Source organism: Schistocerca nitens, chromosome 4 (genome assembly GCF_023898315.1).
Source record: "Schistocerca nitens isolate TAMUIC-IGC-003100 chromosome 4, iqSchNite1.1, whole genome shotgun sequence".
NCBI classification, from domain to species: domain Eukaryota; kingdom Metazoa; phylum Arthropoda; class Insecta; order Orthoptera; family Acrididae; genus Schistocerca; species Schistocerca nitens.
Window position 1 is genome coordinate 768,169,459 of NC_064617.1, and position 17,258 is coordinate 768,186,716.

The 17,258-nt window shown below is 46.0% G+C and overlaps 1 long non-coding RNA gene across 1 annotated transcript in view; it reads left to right on the plus strand.

Annotated features, from left to right (window-relative positions):
* The first annotated feature begins 247 nt into the window (after positions 1 to 247).
* The window catches only part of LOC126253096 (uncharacterized), a 1,024,558-nt gene continuing 1,007,547 nt past the window's right edge, over positions 248 to 17,258 (plus strand). The window contains exon 1 of the long non-coding RNA XR_007545902.1: positions 248 to 599. This is a non-coding gene — a long non-coding RNA (uncharacterized LOC126253096). The remainder of the gene's footprint in view (positions 600 to 17,258) is intronic.

A 17,258-nucleotide genomic window follows, 5' to 3' on the forward strand; every position in this document is an offset into this window, starting at 1 on the left:
CGCGAGGACGCCGAAAACGCGAGGGAGGGTGTAAACAAGCAGCGCGTGCGGCTGGACAACTCGCTCCGGACGGGCGGGCGCACCGCGGAACAGACAGCAGACAGTAGCAGGTTGGCAGCGCGGCAGGCGGCGGTGGGGCGGCGCGTGGTGCGGCGCGGCGCGGCGACGCTGTGTCTGCCCGAGGTTGGCACTCCTGGGGTTGGCCGCCGTCCCTGAGCTGGCGCAGCGCTCACACCAGTGCCAGCGTCCGCCACGAGCAGTCGTACAGAAACAACTGCCTCTGCAGCCGCTGCGCTGCGTTGCTCTTCCCTCTCTGTCTCTCGCGTGCGCGACGTTGTGTTTCGTCAACAGTGCTTCACGTCCTCGCCTAATCGTGAACAGTGCTACCGACTCTTCGCAGTGCAACGGTCCAAAAGATAGTCGCAGTGTTGGATTACAGTGCCCCTAGTCGACGCCAAGAAGCTTACCGAGTGCCTGGTAAGGCCGCCGGCTACATTTTCCGGCGCTGCGCTGGAGGCGTGTTTGGTGTAAGAGGGACGACTGCAGAGCTTCGAGTGAATAGTTCGTCGCCGACTGGTACTTGCAGAGGACTATCACAGGTATGTAGAGTATTATAACGCCTTTTCGAATGAATTGTTGCATGTTTGTGACCGTAGATCGAATATGGCTTTCTTTGAATCCTAAACGAATGTAAACTGTCGACTAACCTGTTCCTCTTTCCGACGTCAATGACCGTAGCGCATGAAGTATACATGTGTGGCCAGTGAACTATCGATGGCAACACACGCTTACATCGTAGCGTCTTCTCGAGTCGCGCTTTATGCTACATGAGAACAGGGCTGTATTATTGTCCCGCTCTTAACTTCCTATTAGCTGCTGTGCACGGAGGACACTGAAGGCTACCGTCTACGCGAGAAGCATCACGGGCGAAAGCGTGTGTTGTAGCAATGTGGACAGCGACATAGGAGTGAATGAAGCGTCGTCGCTGTCACGTGAGACGCCATTTCTCGCACGCTGTGCTTCGTGGATCGCTTTTACATTTCACGCTTGAGTTAGTGTTATGCTGAGACCATTCACCAACTAGTTATTACCGTGTTGTCGCACAGATTGCAGGTCTGTCCTTCTTGTGTGAGGATATTTATGGTCGAAATGTGCATACCTCCAGGACTAATATTTTCTTCGAGTCAACGCGTGAGGTGGTAAGAAAACAAGTGTCATAGACCAAACCTCTGCATACTTGGGTAGGACTTCTGATATCGATAAGCAGCACATGATCGTTGCCTAACGAGTGGGCACAGTGCGGAGACAGGATTTACACTGATAGTACGTTCAAGCACCTATCATTTTGACGTAATGTACCATAGATTCCCCAAATGATGCTGTGCTTCCTTTTCATCTTTGCCGCATGAGTTGTTGCTTCGCTTTTCATTAATACATTGTTTCCGTGCAAGGAAGAGACCTGGAGGCATGAAGTACTTTTAATATGGTATTTTGGAATATGAATGGCGACTTGTAAGTACCCTGTAATTACCTGTGTAATACCGACGTTTAAATCATTTTCTCGCGAGAAAAACAGTGAAAAAACCATATTTTTTTCCTTTTCCCTGCGAGCTTGTGGGGGGGGGGGGGGGAGGCGGCTTGACCCGAGTATGGTTGCCCTTGTTTCCGTGCGATGTCAGACCCAAACAGCGATATCGTTTCATAATATGATCAGTGGTACAAGGTCGACGTAAGGGACTTGCTTCACGGAATGTAAATGCTGAATGGCACCTTTACTGCCGAGCAAGTTAGTTCGATGGTTAAAGTACAGGACATGCACTCTAGGGCAGTGTGTTTCAAATCTCCTCCTTGCCAGCGGAATTTGGCTCTACTATGTTTTCTGTAAGTCTCATACGACGAATTTCCTGCCTCATTTTTGCCCACTTCTTCTGTTTCAGCGCTAATGGCAGACCATGAAACTGTATTTTGTCTTTTAGGCATTCTGATTTTCTTTGTTTGCTGCTGCGTGATATTTTCACGACAACGTGCTGCACAAAAAAAGATAGAGCACAATGAAAACATTGCGAAAAGCGAGCGTGCGGCTCTTTGAGGTAGAGATCAAGTCACCTCCCACGCAGTGACGTCGTATGCGCTATTTTGCGCTCTGCGTACTAGTCGGGACGGTGCTACGATAGACGCCCAGCAGCACAGAGCAGGTGGACGTACCGAATTGCTTTCGACGCTCGGTGGTGTGGCAACGACTGGTGAGACGCTGGTGTGAGGGAGAGTGACATCAGCGGAGGTGGTGGACCTCGCAGGCGGCAGCGTGGCCGGTGGCCGGTGGCGGTGTCGAGTTCCCGGGCCGGCCGGTTTCTCTGCGGGAGAAAGCACGGGCCGGCTCGGCTAACCCAGTTGGCGGCGGGTGGTTACAACACGGCCTGAGTACCGCGCCGGAGGCTCGCTCGCCGCTGCGCCGCCGCCAGCGATCGATAGCAGACACGCGCCGCGAGCTGCGTGCAGTGCGTGCGGACGCAGAGGCCCGCCCGCCTGCCTGCGTGCTCCATTTTGGCCGCCGCGTAAACAGTGGGCGGGTGCCGCGTGACGCAACAGCTGGAGCACAATCGCACTCCAATAAGAGCTTCTCTGACCCAAGTTTAATTAACTCCACTTTGCAGATCTATTTTAGGTACGTCAGCATGCAGTTCAAAATGAAAAAAGTTTGTATTACTTTAACTTATTGATCGTACATGGTGCTAGGACTTTAACTATACTAGTTTCGGGAAAGTATTGGATGAAACTTCCTGATAGATTAAAACTGTGTGCCGGACCGAGACTCGAACTCGGGACCTTTGCCTTTCGCGGGCAAGTGCTCTACCATCTGAGCTACCCAAGCACGACTCACGCCCCGTCCTCACAGCTTTACTTCTGCCAGTTGGTAGAGCACTTGCCCGCGAAAGGCAAAGGTCTCGAGTTCGAGTCTCGATCCGGCACACAGTTTTAATCTGCCGGGAAGTTTCATATCAGCGCACACTCCGCTGCAGAGTGAAAATATCATTCTGGAAACTATCGGATAAAAGTTACGTAGTAATGCCACCCTTCTTCTTCCGTACCTCATGTACGAGTTGTACGTAATGTGCACCAAAATCCTCGCCGGGCACTTGTGTATCATCTAATAATGGGCAGATACTGCAAAAAGGCCAAGAAAATAATGCCTACAGGAGAAATGCAAGACTGCAAAAGCACGCATGTCTACCGGAAAGGTACATACTGCCCGTAGAAAAATTGAAGGCGCATTTCGAGAAAACAAGTTCTGTCAACATTATTAGTTAAGGTACCAAAGCAAAGAACGTAAGGCTGAAAGGTGTAGGTACTTACTACGAGTGTATAAAAGGGAAACAAACTTGTACACTGAAGTGACAAAAAGTAATGGGATACCGTTATGCACATATCCAGACAGTGGTAGTATCGCGTGCTCAACGTATAAAAGAGCAGTGCTTTAGCGCAGCCGTCATTTGTTTCCGACGTGATTCTGGCCGCACGACGGGAATTAACAGACTTTGAACGCGGAGTGGTAGTTGGAGCTAGGCGCATGGGGCATACATTTCGGAAATCGTTACGGAAATCATGATTTCGCGATCCACAGTGTCAAGAGTGTGCCGAGAAAGCAAATTTCAGGCATAACCACCCCCACGGACAACCCAATGTTCGGCGGCCATCATTTAACGACCGGGACCAGTCGCTTTTGAGTAGGTTTGTCAGTGCTAACAGATGAGCAGTATCGCGTGAAAGAACCTCACAAATCAATGTGGGACGTACGATGAAAGTATCCGTTAGGACAGTACGGTGAAATTTGGCCTTAATGGGCTATAGCAGCGACACGAGTGCCTCTGTTAACAGCCTCTTCTGGGCTGGGCTCGTGACCATATCGATTGGACCCTAGACGACTGGAAAACCGTTGCCTCGTCCCATGAGTCCCAATTTCAGTTGGTAAGAGCTGATAGCAGAGTTAGAGTGTGGCTTAGACCCCACGAAGCCATGGACCCAAGTTGTCAGCTATGCACTGTGCAAGCTAATGGTGGAGAGCCCTAATGGTGTGACCTGTGTTTACATCGTATGGACTAGGTCCTCTTGTCCAACTGAACCGATCATTGACTGGAAGTGGTTAAGGTCAGCTACTTGGAGACCATTTGTAGCCATTCATGGACTACCGATTTGGTCACTCAGATGGCCCGACATGAATTCCATCGAACATTTATAGGACATAATCGAGAGGTCAGTTTGCGCACAAAATACTACACCGGCAACACTATCGCAACTATGGATGGCTATTGAGGCAACACTGCTCAGTATGTCTGCAGGGGACTTCCAACGATTTGTTGTGTCAACGCCACGTCGAGTGGCTGCACTACACCGTCTAAAAGGAGGTCCGACGCGACATTAAGAGGTATCCCATGAGTTTTGTCACCTCATTGTAGAAAGGGAGGAAGAAGTTGATGAAGTTGAGATTATAGAACAATATGATAGATAACTGGATGATTTAATTCGAAACAAGGCCCTTGCGGTAGACGACATTCCCTCGATTGTTTAGTTCTTTTAGAGAACGTACTATGAAAAAACTAATGCACCTGGTATGAAGGATTCATAAGACAGGCGAAATAGCCTCATACTTCTAAGCGAATGTAATAATTCCAGTTCCAAAGAAGGTGAGTGGTGACACGTGTGAATATTACGGAACCATCAAGTAACTCATTTTTCCAAAATGATGACATGTTTTATTTCAGAAGAATGGAAAAACTGGTAGAAAGCGACCTCGTGTAAGATCAGTTTGGGTTCTGGAGAAATGTGTCAACACCCGAGCTCATACCGATCCTACGACTTGTCTTAGAAGACAGACTGAAGGAAGATAATCTTTCGCTTCCAGCACTTGGAGATTTAGGCAATGATGTTAACAATGTTAAATGAAGTTAGCAGGGTTAAAATACAGGGAGCGAAAGGTTATTTACAACGTGTAAATAAACCAGACGGTCGAAAGACATCAAAGGGAAGCAGCAGTTCGGAGGATAGTGAGACAGAGTTGTCGTTTATCTCTTATGTCGTTCATTTTTTACATTAAGCGAGAGATAAAAGAAACCAAAGAGAAATTTGGAGATGGAATTAAAGTTCAGGGAGAAGAGAGAAAAACGTTAAGGTTTGCCGATGACAATGACACTGTAAGTCTGTCTGAGACAGCAAAGGACTTGGAACAACAGGTGAACGGTATGATTAGTGTCTTGAAAAGAGATTATTAGATGAACATCGACATAAGAAAAACAAAGATAATGAAATATAATCGAATTAAATCAAGCCATGCTGAGGGAATTAGATTACAAAAGTCACACTAAATGAGCTTGCTATTTGAGGAAGGAAATAACTGACTATAGCCACAAAAGAGAGGATGTAAAATGCTGGCTGGAATAGAAAGAAAAACATTTTTTTGGAAAAGAGAAGTTCAACATCGAACATAAATTAAAATCTCAGTAAGTCTTTCTAGGGATATTTGTGGAGTGTAATTTGTACTGAAAGAAGATTTTCAAATGTTGTGTATAAAAGATAACTTGACAAAAAGATGGGACAGGTTGATAGAATACATCCTGACGCATCGAGGAATCGTAAATTTGGTAATGGAGGGAAATGTAGGAGTTTGTGTGTGGGGCGCCTGGGGGGGGGGGGGGTAGTTAAAAAATGGTTCAAATGGCTCTGAGCACTATGGGACTCAACTGCTGTGGTTATCAGTCCCCTAGAACTTAGAACTACTTAAACCTAACCAACCTAAGGACATCACACACATCGATGCCCGAGGCAGGATTCGAACCTGCGACCGTAGCAGTCCCACGGTTCCGGACTGCGCGCCTAAAACCGCGAGACCACCGCGGCCGGCAGGAGGGGGGGGGGTAGTTAGACGGTAAGAACGGTAGAGGGAAAGCAAGGCTTGGCTACTGGAAGCAAGCTCCAATCAGTGTGGGTTGTAATAGTTACGCAGAGATGGAAGAGGTTTGCACAGAACAAACTACCGTGGAGAGCTGTCTTCGGACTGAAGACAATAGTAGCAGCAACGTTCAAAGGTCTGCAGCGTTATCTTCGCATCCTTACAACAGTTTTCGTCTAAGTGTTGTAAGCTGTCGTTTACGTATGTCCTGGCACTAGTAACTGAACCGATCATTTTCACCGCACGATAATACCCTGTCTACCTGCACTCTACCGTAGTTTTCCTATACTCGGTGAGACAGTGACAAAATCTCTCTGTCTTTATAGTATTTATTTATTTTTTACTATGCCAATGTATGTTTCGCAGTCGCAGCTCCAACATCAACGCTTCGGGTTCTTATGTAACTGAGATGTCACCACCACAGAAACGCGTATATGTGGGACCTATACTGCTTTCTTAACTGCTGTTGACGAGACTGTATTGAAATATATACTGAATAACATACGCAGACGTCTGTCGAAGCGTAAGGTACACACCTTCGAAATTTATTATTTCATTGTAATGTCAACTAGAAAAGGAATCAACTACATTCGCAGTTATGATACACAAATGGTTCAAATGGCTTTGAGCACTATGGGACTTAACTTCTGAGGTCATCAGTACCCTAGAACTTAGAACTACTTAAACCTAACTAACCTAAGGACATCACACACACCCATGCCCGAGGCAGGATTCGAAAATGCGATCGTAGCGGTCGCGCGGTTCCAGACTGTAGCGCCTAGAACCGCTCGGCCACCCCAGCCGGCGATACTCACATCAAGAAAGGTTTTGCATCATCTCAGTTCCGAGAGTTCCGGAACCTGTACAGAAAATTGGAATAGATATCAACATAAACATCATTTCCGCCCTTTTTATTGCTCATGAAAACCACACATTGCATGTTGTGCCACCATACAACGAGACCTTAAGAGGTGGTGGTCCAGATTGCTGCACACACCGGTACCTCTAATACCAAGTAGCACGTCCTCTTGCACTGAGGCATGCATTCGTTGTGGCATACTATCCACAAGTTGATCAATGCACTGTTCGTCCAGATTGTTCCATTCCTCAACGGCGATTCAGCGTAGATCCCTCAGAGTGGTTGGTGGGTCAAATCGTCCATAAACAGCCCTTTTCAATCTATCCCTGGGCATTGTCGATAGGGTTCATGTCTGGAGAACATGCTGGTCACTCCAGTCGATCGATGTCGTTACCCTGAAGGAAGTCATTCACAAGGTGTGCACGATGGGGGCGCGAATTGTCGTCCATGAAGACGAATGCCTCGCCAATATGCTGCCGATATGGTTGCACTATCGGTCAGAGGACAACACTCACCTATCTTAAAGCCGTTATGGCGCCTACCATGACCACCAGCGGCGTACGTCGGCACCACATAATGCCTCCCCAAAACATCAGGGAACCTACACCCTGCTGCACTCGCTGGACAGTGTGTCTAAGGCGTTCAGCCTGACCGGGTTGCCTCCAAACACGTCACCGACCATTGTCTGGTTGAAGGTATTTGCGACACTTATCGGTGAAGAGAACGTGATGCCAATGCAGAGCGGCCGATTCGGCATGTTGGGCCATCTGTACCGCGCTGCATGGTGTCGTGGTTGTACAGATGGACCACGCCATGGATGTCGGGAGTGAAGTTGCCCATCATGCAGCCTATTGCGCACAGTTTGTCGTAACACGACGTCCTGTGGCTGCACGAAAAGCATTATTTAACATGGTGGCTTTGCTGTCAGGGTTCCTCCAAGCCACAATCCGTAGGTAGCAGTCATCCACTGCAGTAGTAGCTCTTGGGCCGCCTGAGCGAGGCATGTCATCGACAGTTCCTCTTCCTCTGTATCTCCTCCATGTCCGAAAAGCATCGCTTTGGTTCACTCCGAGACGCTTGGACACTTCCCTTGTTGAGAGCCCTTCCTGGCACAAAGTAACAATGCGGACGCGATCGAACCGCGGTATTGACCGTCTAGGCATGGGGCTGAGCTACAGACAACACGAGCCGTGGACCTGCTTCCTGGTGGAGTGACTGGAACTGCTGTCTGACCCCCTTCATCTAATACGCGCTGCTCGTGCATGTTTGTTTACATCTTTGGGCGGCTTTATTGACATCTCTGAACAATCAAAGGGACTGTGTCTATGATACGACATCCACAGTCAACGTATATCTTCAAGATTTCTGTGAGCCAGGGGATGATGCAAATGTTTTTTGATGTGTGTATAAGTTTTAACAAAAGTCTATGTATATTCCAATACATTTATGTACGAATTACACAGTAACTTCGGAAACAACATTTAAGAATGCCTTGTAACTGCCACAGATACAAGTTTCTGGCCTGTTGACATTGCAATGAAGGTCCTCGCGCAAGAATCGCATCCTTGATGATGGAGCTGTGACTGCGAAATGTACAAGGACGTAATAAAACGCTAGAAAAAAACAGTAGACGAATTTTTCTATTAAGCTTTCCATTTATATCACTGCTCCGGTTTTGCCGAGAATACCACTATGGCTGCCATAAAACTGACTGGGAACGTTATAAAAATATTTACATGAAATCCGCCATGCCCGTCTTCGTATATGCTCGATGACACCCCTCCGTTTTTATTTTCGAAGTGATCTACGATCATCTATCAGCCACGTGAGATTCAAATACTTTTGTGACTGGACTGGAAAGTTCCTTGCAAACAGAACACAGCAAGTCTTACTTGTTCTTAACGGAAAGAAATTTTCGGGTGAAATAGTAGCTGGGGGCGTTCCGTGAGGAAGCGTTTACAGGACCGTTACTGTCCACAGTACACCATCTGATGAAAAGTATCCGCACGTCTATTAGTGATATTAATACGGGCTGTGTCCGCCCATCGCATCTGTGACCGCTTGAACTCTGCTGGGGATACATTCAATGAGGAGTCTCATGTCTGTGGAGGAATGGCAACGCATTCTTCGTCAGGTACCGAAACCAGAGGAGGTAGCGATGTCTGACGCCGAGGTCCGGAGCGACGTCGATGTTCTGACTCAGAAACGTCTTCCATTGGGTTCAGGTCGGGGCACTATGTACGCCAGTCCATTTCAGGAGTGTTATTGCCCATAAACCACTGCATGAGAAATGCTGCGTTATGACAGGGTGCACTGTCGTGCTAATACGATCGTTTATTCGTCTACTAAATGCAGTACACAATTTCATATCAGAGTGAAGACCTTTCTGAAAGTGAAGAACACCTAACGAACAGCCTTACTAAACCTTATGAGTATTTTGAGACATGGCGACTGAGACCAAATGTTTCTAAAACCGAGGTAAGCCTGTTCCACCGCTCTAATCGCCTTTCATCAGCAAAGATCAGTCCACAGTTCGGCCCTCTTGGCACAGTCAGATGCAACGAAAGCCCAAAATACCTGGGAGTCACTCTGGACAGAACTTTACCATACAAAAACACCTTTCCAACTTGGTCAAGAAGATACAAACACGAGTCAACCTTGTGAGAAAGCGGGCAGGCAGTACATGGGGAGCAACCACATCAGTCCTCTGAGGAGCATCCCTTGCACTGGTATACTCTGCAGTAGAATACTGTGCACCAGTTTGGCTCCGAAGCGCCCACGCAGTGATAGTAGACGTCAAACTGAACTCAGTTATGAGAGTAATTAGTGGTACAGTCCGGTCTACACCTACTTGCTGGCTACCAGTGCTTTCAAACATCTGTCCACCAGACCTCCGTCGAAAGGCTGCTCTTTACAACCTCTGTGAGCAAGTTTCTGAAAACAACTCGATCCCTCTTCATGACGATTTGCTATCACTGCCCAGGAATCGCCTCAAATCTAGAAGACCAGCATGTGAAATGGGAGTCCAAATGCTATCCACAGGATTCGACCAGGACGCAGAGTGGAAACGTGACTGGCAAGCTACAAGAACCCGTAACCACGAACTTGTAGACAATCCAACAGTTCCAGGCTTCCACCAAACAAGGGAGGTGTGGATGCAGGTAAACAGATATCGGACTGAAGAGGGTAGGTGCAAGTACAACATGCACAAGTGGGCCTTTTCAAGTAACAGTGTGTGTGATTGTGGTGACACCCAAACAGTGAGCCACATTGTGAATGAATGTCCAATCAGACGCTTCCCTGGTGGCACTGAGAAGCTCCATCAAGCATCCCACGAGGCACTCCGCTGGATCTAGTCCATCAACATCCGAGTGTAGTCTGAGCCGTTTTAAAACTTGTTTACTGTATATAATTTCACATGTTCATTTTTATATATATTTCTTTGTTTTGCTAAATGTGTATTACTGTAATTGATTCATATGATAATAATAATAAATAGCCGGCCGGGGTGGCCGAGCGGTTCTAGACGCTACAGTCTGGAACCGCGCGACCGCTACGGTCACAGATTCGAATCCTGCCTCGGGCATGGGTGTGTGTGATGTCCTTAGGTTAGTTAGGTTTAAGTAGTTCTAAGTTCTAGGGGACTGATGACCCCAGATGTTAAGTCCCATAGTGCTCAGAGCCATTTGAACCATTTTTGAATAATAAATACGTACACAATGCTGTAAAATGTGTTCACATCCTTCCGCATTTAGCGTTTTCTGACCACAGAAACACACAAGTACCTTAACACCACCCTTTCGTCGTGTTACAACGTGATTCGTTACTCCAAGTCATTCGTTTCTACTCATCCACTGTCTAGTGGTGCTGCTCTATACAGCACCTCAAGCATCGCGTAGCATCGACTACAGAAACGTGTCCCTTTTGAGGAGCTGCCCATCCACTGTGCTCCATTCTTTTTAACTCCTTCCGCACGTTGTGCTAGACCGACTACTGGTAGCATTTGGGAAGTCACGGGTGATTGCTTCCGCTGATCTTACGCAATTTTTTACAACTACGCTCCGCAGTGCTCGACGGTCACTCGAGTCTACTCGGTTTCGGCTTAGCTGTGGTTGTTCCTTTGCGTTTCGCCTTCACAGTCACATCAGCAGCAGCCGACCCGGATAGCGTCAGAAAGGTTGAAATATCCTCGACGGACTTGTTACTCAGGCGACGTCCAATGACTGGGCCACTTTTGAAGTCTCGTGACCGACCCATTCTCTGTTACTACTTTTGCGATGACAAACAACGCTCACCGCCTCCATTTACACTGGCGGGTCGGCCTCTCGTGACATCTAGTGGTCAATTTTGCACTATGTAGGAATGTCCGGATACATGTAATCAAATAGGTACGTAGTATGTCCAAGATAAAAGCGACCCATAGTAGCACGCAAAATCATTCATTTTATTTAAAATCATAATATACTATTATTAATCACAACAATTTCAAAATCACGAGATATGCTGAATGTCATAGAGAAAAAAAGGTGGTCAGCGCGACGGAATGCCATGTAAAGGGGCCCGGGTTCGATTCCCGGCTGGTTCGGATATTTTCTCCGCAGCCGGTCGGAGATTTTCTCCGCTCAGGGACTGCGTATTGTGTCGTCCTCCTCCTCCTCATCATCATATCAGCCTCAAAGACACGCAAGTCGTGCAGTTCAACTCAAAAGGCTTGCACCAGGCGACCGGTCTACCTGACGGGAGGCCCTAGACTAACATTTCACTCCAACATCGTCTGTTTGCCTGTTTCAGTTTTCCGGCGTAAATTTTCCTTCAGTAAATCTACCGTTTCAGGATTGTTTTCGCTTACTGTGAGGATTGTCGGCGGACCAGTAGTGATTAGACCGGCTGTTCATATTACCTGAAAGGTGAAACTGAGCTTCATCACTGTTAAAGTAAACGGTAACTTCAATTTCGGCATCCGCAACCTCTTTATGCAACCATTCGCATGGTTTAACCATCTTTTTTTATCAGCGGGAAGAATGCCTGATAATAAGAAACGCGTCATGATTTCATGTGTAACCACTCAGGCCGCGCGGAGTGACCGCGCGGTTTGAGGCGCAATGTCACGGATTGCGCGGCCCCTCCTGCAGGAGGTTCGAGTCCTCCCTCGGGCATAGGTGTGTAAGTTAGTTTAAATAGTGTGTAAGTCTAGGGACCGCTGACGTCAGCAGTTTGGTCCCTTAGAAATTCACACACATTTAAACATTTGTAACCACTCAAATACAAAATGACAAGACATAGGCTACGCTTAATAGCTGTCTCTTAAGAAAGCGTCGCCCGCCAGCCGTTGTGGCCGAGCGGTTCTATGCACTACAGTCCGGAACCGCGCGACCGCTACGGTCGCAGGTTCGAATCTTGCCTCCGGCATGAATGTTTGTGATGTCCTTAGGATAGTTAGGTTTAAGTAATTCTAAGTTCTTGGGGACTGATGACCACAGCAGTTACGTCCCACAGTGCTCAGAGCCATTTGAACCTTGCCGCAGTGGTAACACCAAATCACCGATGTTAAGCGCTGTTGGGCTTGGCTGACACTCGGATGGATGACCCTCCTGGACTGCTGAGCGCTGTTGGCGAGCGAGGTGCACTCAGCCCTTGTGAGGCCAATGGAGGAGCTACTTGATTGACAAGGAGCCGCTGTGGTCACGGAAACTGACAACGGCGGTCTTTCGGTACCATTGGGCCTTCCGAGGGCTATTCGGACGGAGCGTTTAGTTTACCGGTTAACTCATTAGCATAAAGGATACCCCAGAAGGAATGGTCAGTATTCAGGAACATGACAAGAATGCTCTTTGAAGAAAAAAAACATATACCGTAATCCGAATGTTTTCCGAAATAGAACAAAGTACATTGTTATTTACGACATTGCTGGCTATACAGGCATCTGGTTTGAATCACAGATAGCAAAAAGTTGTGCTGAATAATTCATATGATGTTGAAAAGGTAGAACATTCTAGAGACTGGAGAGAAATGACATTCATGTCAGGCGGACATCTCGAGCAAAAATGGTTCAGATGGCTCTGAGCACTATGGGACTCAACTGCCGTGGTTATCAGTCCCCTAGAACTTAGAACTACTTAAACCTAACTAACCTAAGGACATCACACACATCCATGCCCGAGGCAGGTTTCGAACCTGCGACCGTAGCAGTCGCACGGCTCCGGACTGCGCGCCTAGCACCGCGAGACCACCGCGGCCGGCCATCTCGAGCAAATAGACTAAAAGCAACGAGGTAAGTTGCGCTAGAATAAAACGTCAAAGAGGTTAAATGTGTTCTGTCCGGGAAACCATTCGCATTAAGGTACATGTGGCAGTTTATTTTATCAGTGCTGCGTTTCAGCTAACTTTTTTGGGCTGCGCAGGAACTTTTGGCGGACGTCGTCTACCTGCATGTTATAAATGCACGATCCTCGTCCAGGAGTTCACATACGTTTCCATTATCTACATCCTGTCTTTGCTAAGTATTTATCCGCGTGACATCTGCTCCTTGTTTGTGATACACACGCCTGAACTACCTTCGTACCACAATAAACGACGAAAACTGAGCATAGCATAGCACCATTTGCGCCTTCTTCCAACCGTGTGCAGTCTTCGTAACAAGACTTCGCGTAAGTGTGTCACATACATAATGAATCGTGTGTGTGAGTTGCATGATGGTATCTGTGTTAGTTTTGAATCTAGAAAACAATTAAATTATTTGTCCGTGTTTGCTATATTACTAGCGGGGCGAAGCAGCCTGCAAATTTCTTTTATCAGTAAAATTATGGCATTACGAGCCAGTTTGCTGTCTTCATAGCATACGTGAGTGGTGTACCTAGCAGTTTCACCATATGCAAGACGATATGTCGTCACGTCGCTTACTGCGACAAAAACATGCCACAAACCCAGTTTCAAATGCAAAAAGCGAGGAAATCTATCTGATACCGACGATAGCGTAACCATTAAAACGCCGAGAGGATGTACATAAAAGGTCAATTGAATTATAAACGCTGCAGTTAAATGAATGGCTGCAATGACACGAAATACTATAGGCGAAAACTGCTCAGTAATGCTGATTCATCAATGCAATGAATACGTCATGACTAATGAAAATTTGTCGTAATGAAACTTTGACTCGGGCATCGAGATGTGCTCTTATAGGCAAATTGTTAAGTTAAATGGTAGCCAAAATAAATAAATCTGGTTGCCAATCGTTGTCTGCTACAAAATTTTCATTAATCTCGACGTATTCATGAACCAGAGGGTGGCTGATGCAGAGCCTTTTTTGTTAGTTGAAAATATCAGTACATGATTGGGAGTGTTCAGAGAATCTAAAAAAATACTTTTCTTGTTAAGGCTAGAGTTAAACCCACTAACATGTTTGTTAGAATCAACTATAGGGAAAGTTTACCGAGCGAGGTGACGCAATGGTTAGCACACTGGTCGACTCGCATTCGGGAGGAGACGGTTCCAACCTGCGTCCGGTCATCCTGATTTACGTTTTCCGTGGTTTCCCTAAATCACTTCAACCAGAAGCCGGGATGGTTTCTTTGAAAGGGCCGGCCGACTTCCTTCCTCATCCGTCCCTAAGCCGATGGGACCCATGACCTTGTTGTTGGGCCGGCTGAGGTGGCCGAGCGGTTCTAGGCGCTACAGTCTGGAACCGCGCGACCGCTACGGTCGCGGGTTCGAATCCTGCCTTGGGCGTGGGTATGTGTGATGTCCTTAGGTTAGTTAGGTTTAAGTAGTTCTAAGTTCTAGGGGACTGATGACCTCAGAAGTTAAGTCCCATAGTGCTCAGAGCCATTTGAACCATTTTTTGAACCTTGCTGTTTGCTCCCCTCCCCGAAATTAGCAATTTAGGAAAGTTCCTTTTTTATTTTTGCTGGGTCCGATTGTGGAAACATAAAAGGTAATCACAGTTTAGCAAAAGGTGCAACAGATGGTAAAATTGTGTAACACTACGCTTTTAAACAGATTTTTAGTTAATTTTCATCAACAAAGACAGGCATCTCGCAGAATTTATTTGTTGTTGTTGTGGTCTTCAATCCTGAGACTGGTTTGATGCAGCTCTCCATGCTACCCTATCCTGTGCAAGTTTCTTCATCTCCCAGTACGTACTGCAACCTACATCCTTCTGAATCTGCTTAGTGTATTCAACTCTTGGTCTCCCTCTACCATTTTTACCCTCCACGCTGCCCTCCAATGCTAAATTTGTGATCCCTTGATGCCTCAGAACATGTCCTACCAACCGGTCCCTTCTTCTCGTCAAGTTGTGCCACAAACTCCTCCCCAATTCTATTCAATACCTCCTCATTAGTCATGTGATCTACCCATCTAATCTTCAGCATTCTTCTGTAGCACCACATTTCGAAAGCTTCTATTCTCTTCCTGTCCAAACTATTTATCGTCCATGTTTCACTTCCATACATGGCTACACTCCATACAAATACTTTCAGAAACGACTGCCTGACACTTAAATCTATACTCGATGTTAACAAATTTCTCTTCTTTAGAGACGCTTTCCTTGCCATTGCCAGTCTACATTTTATATCCTCTCGACTTCGACCATCATCAGTTATTTTGCTCCCCAAATAGGAAAACTCCTTTACTATTTTAAGTGTCTCATTTCCTAATCTAATTCCCTCAGCATCACCTGACTTAATTCGACTACATTGCATTATCCTCGTTTTTCTTTTGTTGATGTTCATCTTATATCCTCCTTTCAAGACAATGTCCATTCCGTTCAACTGCTCTTCCAAGTCCTTTGCTGTCGCTGACAGAATTACAATGTCACCGGTGAACCTCAAAGTTTTTATTTCTTCTCCATGGATTTTAATACCTACTCCGAATTTTTCTTTTGTTTCCTTTATTGCTTGCTCAATATACAGATTGAATAACATTGGGGAGAGGCTACAACCCTGTCTCACTCCCTTCCCAACCACTACTTCCCTTTCATGTCCCTCGACTCTTATAACTGCCATCTGGTTTCTGTACAAATTGTAAATAGCCTTTCGCTCCCTGTATTTTACCCCTGCCACCTTTAGAATTTGGAAGAGAGTATTCCAGTCAACATTGTTAAAAGCTTTCTTTAAGTTTACAAATGCTAGAAACGTAGGTTTGCCTTTCCTTAATCTTTCTTCTAAGATACGTCGTAAGGTCAGTATTGCCTCACGTGTTCCAATATTTCTACGGAATCCAAACTGATCTTCCCCGATGTCGGCTTCTACCATTTTTCCCATTCGCCTGTAAAAGAATTCGTGTTAGTATTTTGCAGCTGTGACTTATTAAACTGATAGTTCGGTAATTTTCACCTCTGTCAACACCTGCTTTCTTTGGGATTGGAATTATTATATTCTTCTTGAAGTCTGAGGGTATTTCGCCTGTCTCATACATCTTCCTCACCAGATGGTAGAGTTTTGTCAGGACTGGCTCTCCCAATGCCGTCAGTAGTTCTAATGGAATGTTGTCTTGTTTCGGCCTAGGTCTTTGAGTGCTCTGTCAAACTCTTCACGCAGTATCGTGTCTCCCATTTCATCTTCATCTACATTCTCTTCCATTTCTATAATATTGTACTCAAGTACATCACCCTTGTATAGACAATCTATATACTCCTTCCGTCTTTCTGCTTTCCCTTCTTTGCTTAGAACTGGGTTTCCATCTGAGCTCTTGATATTCATACAAGTGGCTCTCTTTTCTCCAAAGGTCTCTTTAATTTTCCTGTAGGCAGTATCTATCTTACCCCTAGTGAGATAAGCCTCTACATCCTTACATTTGTCCTCTAGCCATCCCTGCTCAGCCATTTTGCACTTGATCTCATTTTTGAGACGTTTGTATTCCTTTTTGCCTGCTTCATTTACTGCATTTTTATATTTTCTCCTTTCATCAATTAAATTCAATATTTCTTCTGTTACCCAAGGATTTCTAATAGCCCTCGTCTTTTTACCTACTTGGTCCTCTGCTGCCTTCACTACTTCATCCCTCAGCCCTACCCATTCTTCTTCTACTGTACTTCTTTCCCCCGCTGCTGTCAATTGTTCCCTTATGCTCTCCCTGAAACTCTGTACAACTTCTGGTTTAGTCAATTTATCCAGGTTCCATCTCCTTAAATTCCCACCTTTTTGCAGTTTCTTCAATTTTAATCTGCAGTTCATAACCAATAGATTGTGGTCAGAGTCCACAATTGCCCTTGAAATGTCTTACAATTTAAAACTTGGTTCCTAAATCTCTGTCTTACCATTATATAATCGATCTGATACCTTTTAGTATCTCCGGGATTCTTCCTTGTATACAACCTTCTTTTATGATTCTTGAACCAAGTGTTAGTTATGATTAAGTTATGCTCTGTGCAAAATTCTACCAGACGGCTCCCTCTTTCATTTCTTAGCCCCAATCCATATTCACCTACTATGTTTCCTTCTCTCCCTTTTCCTATAC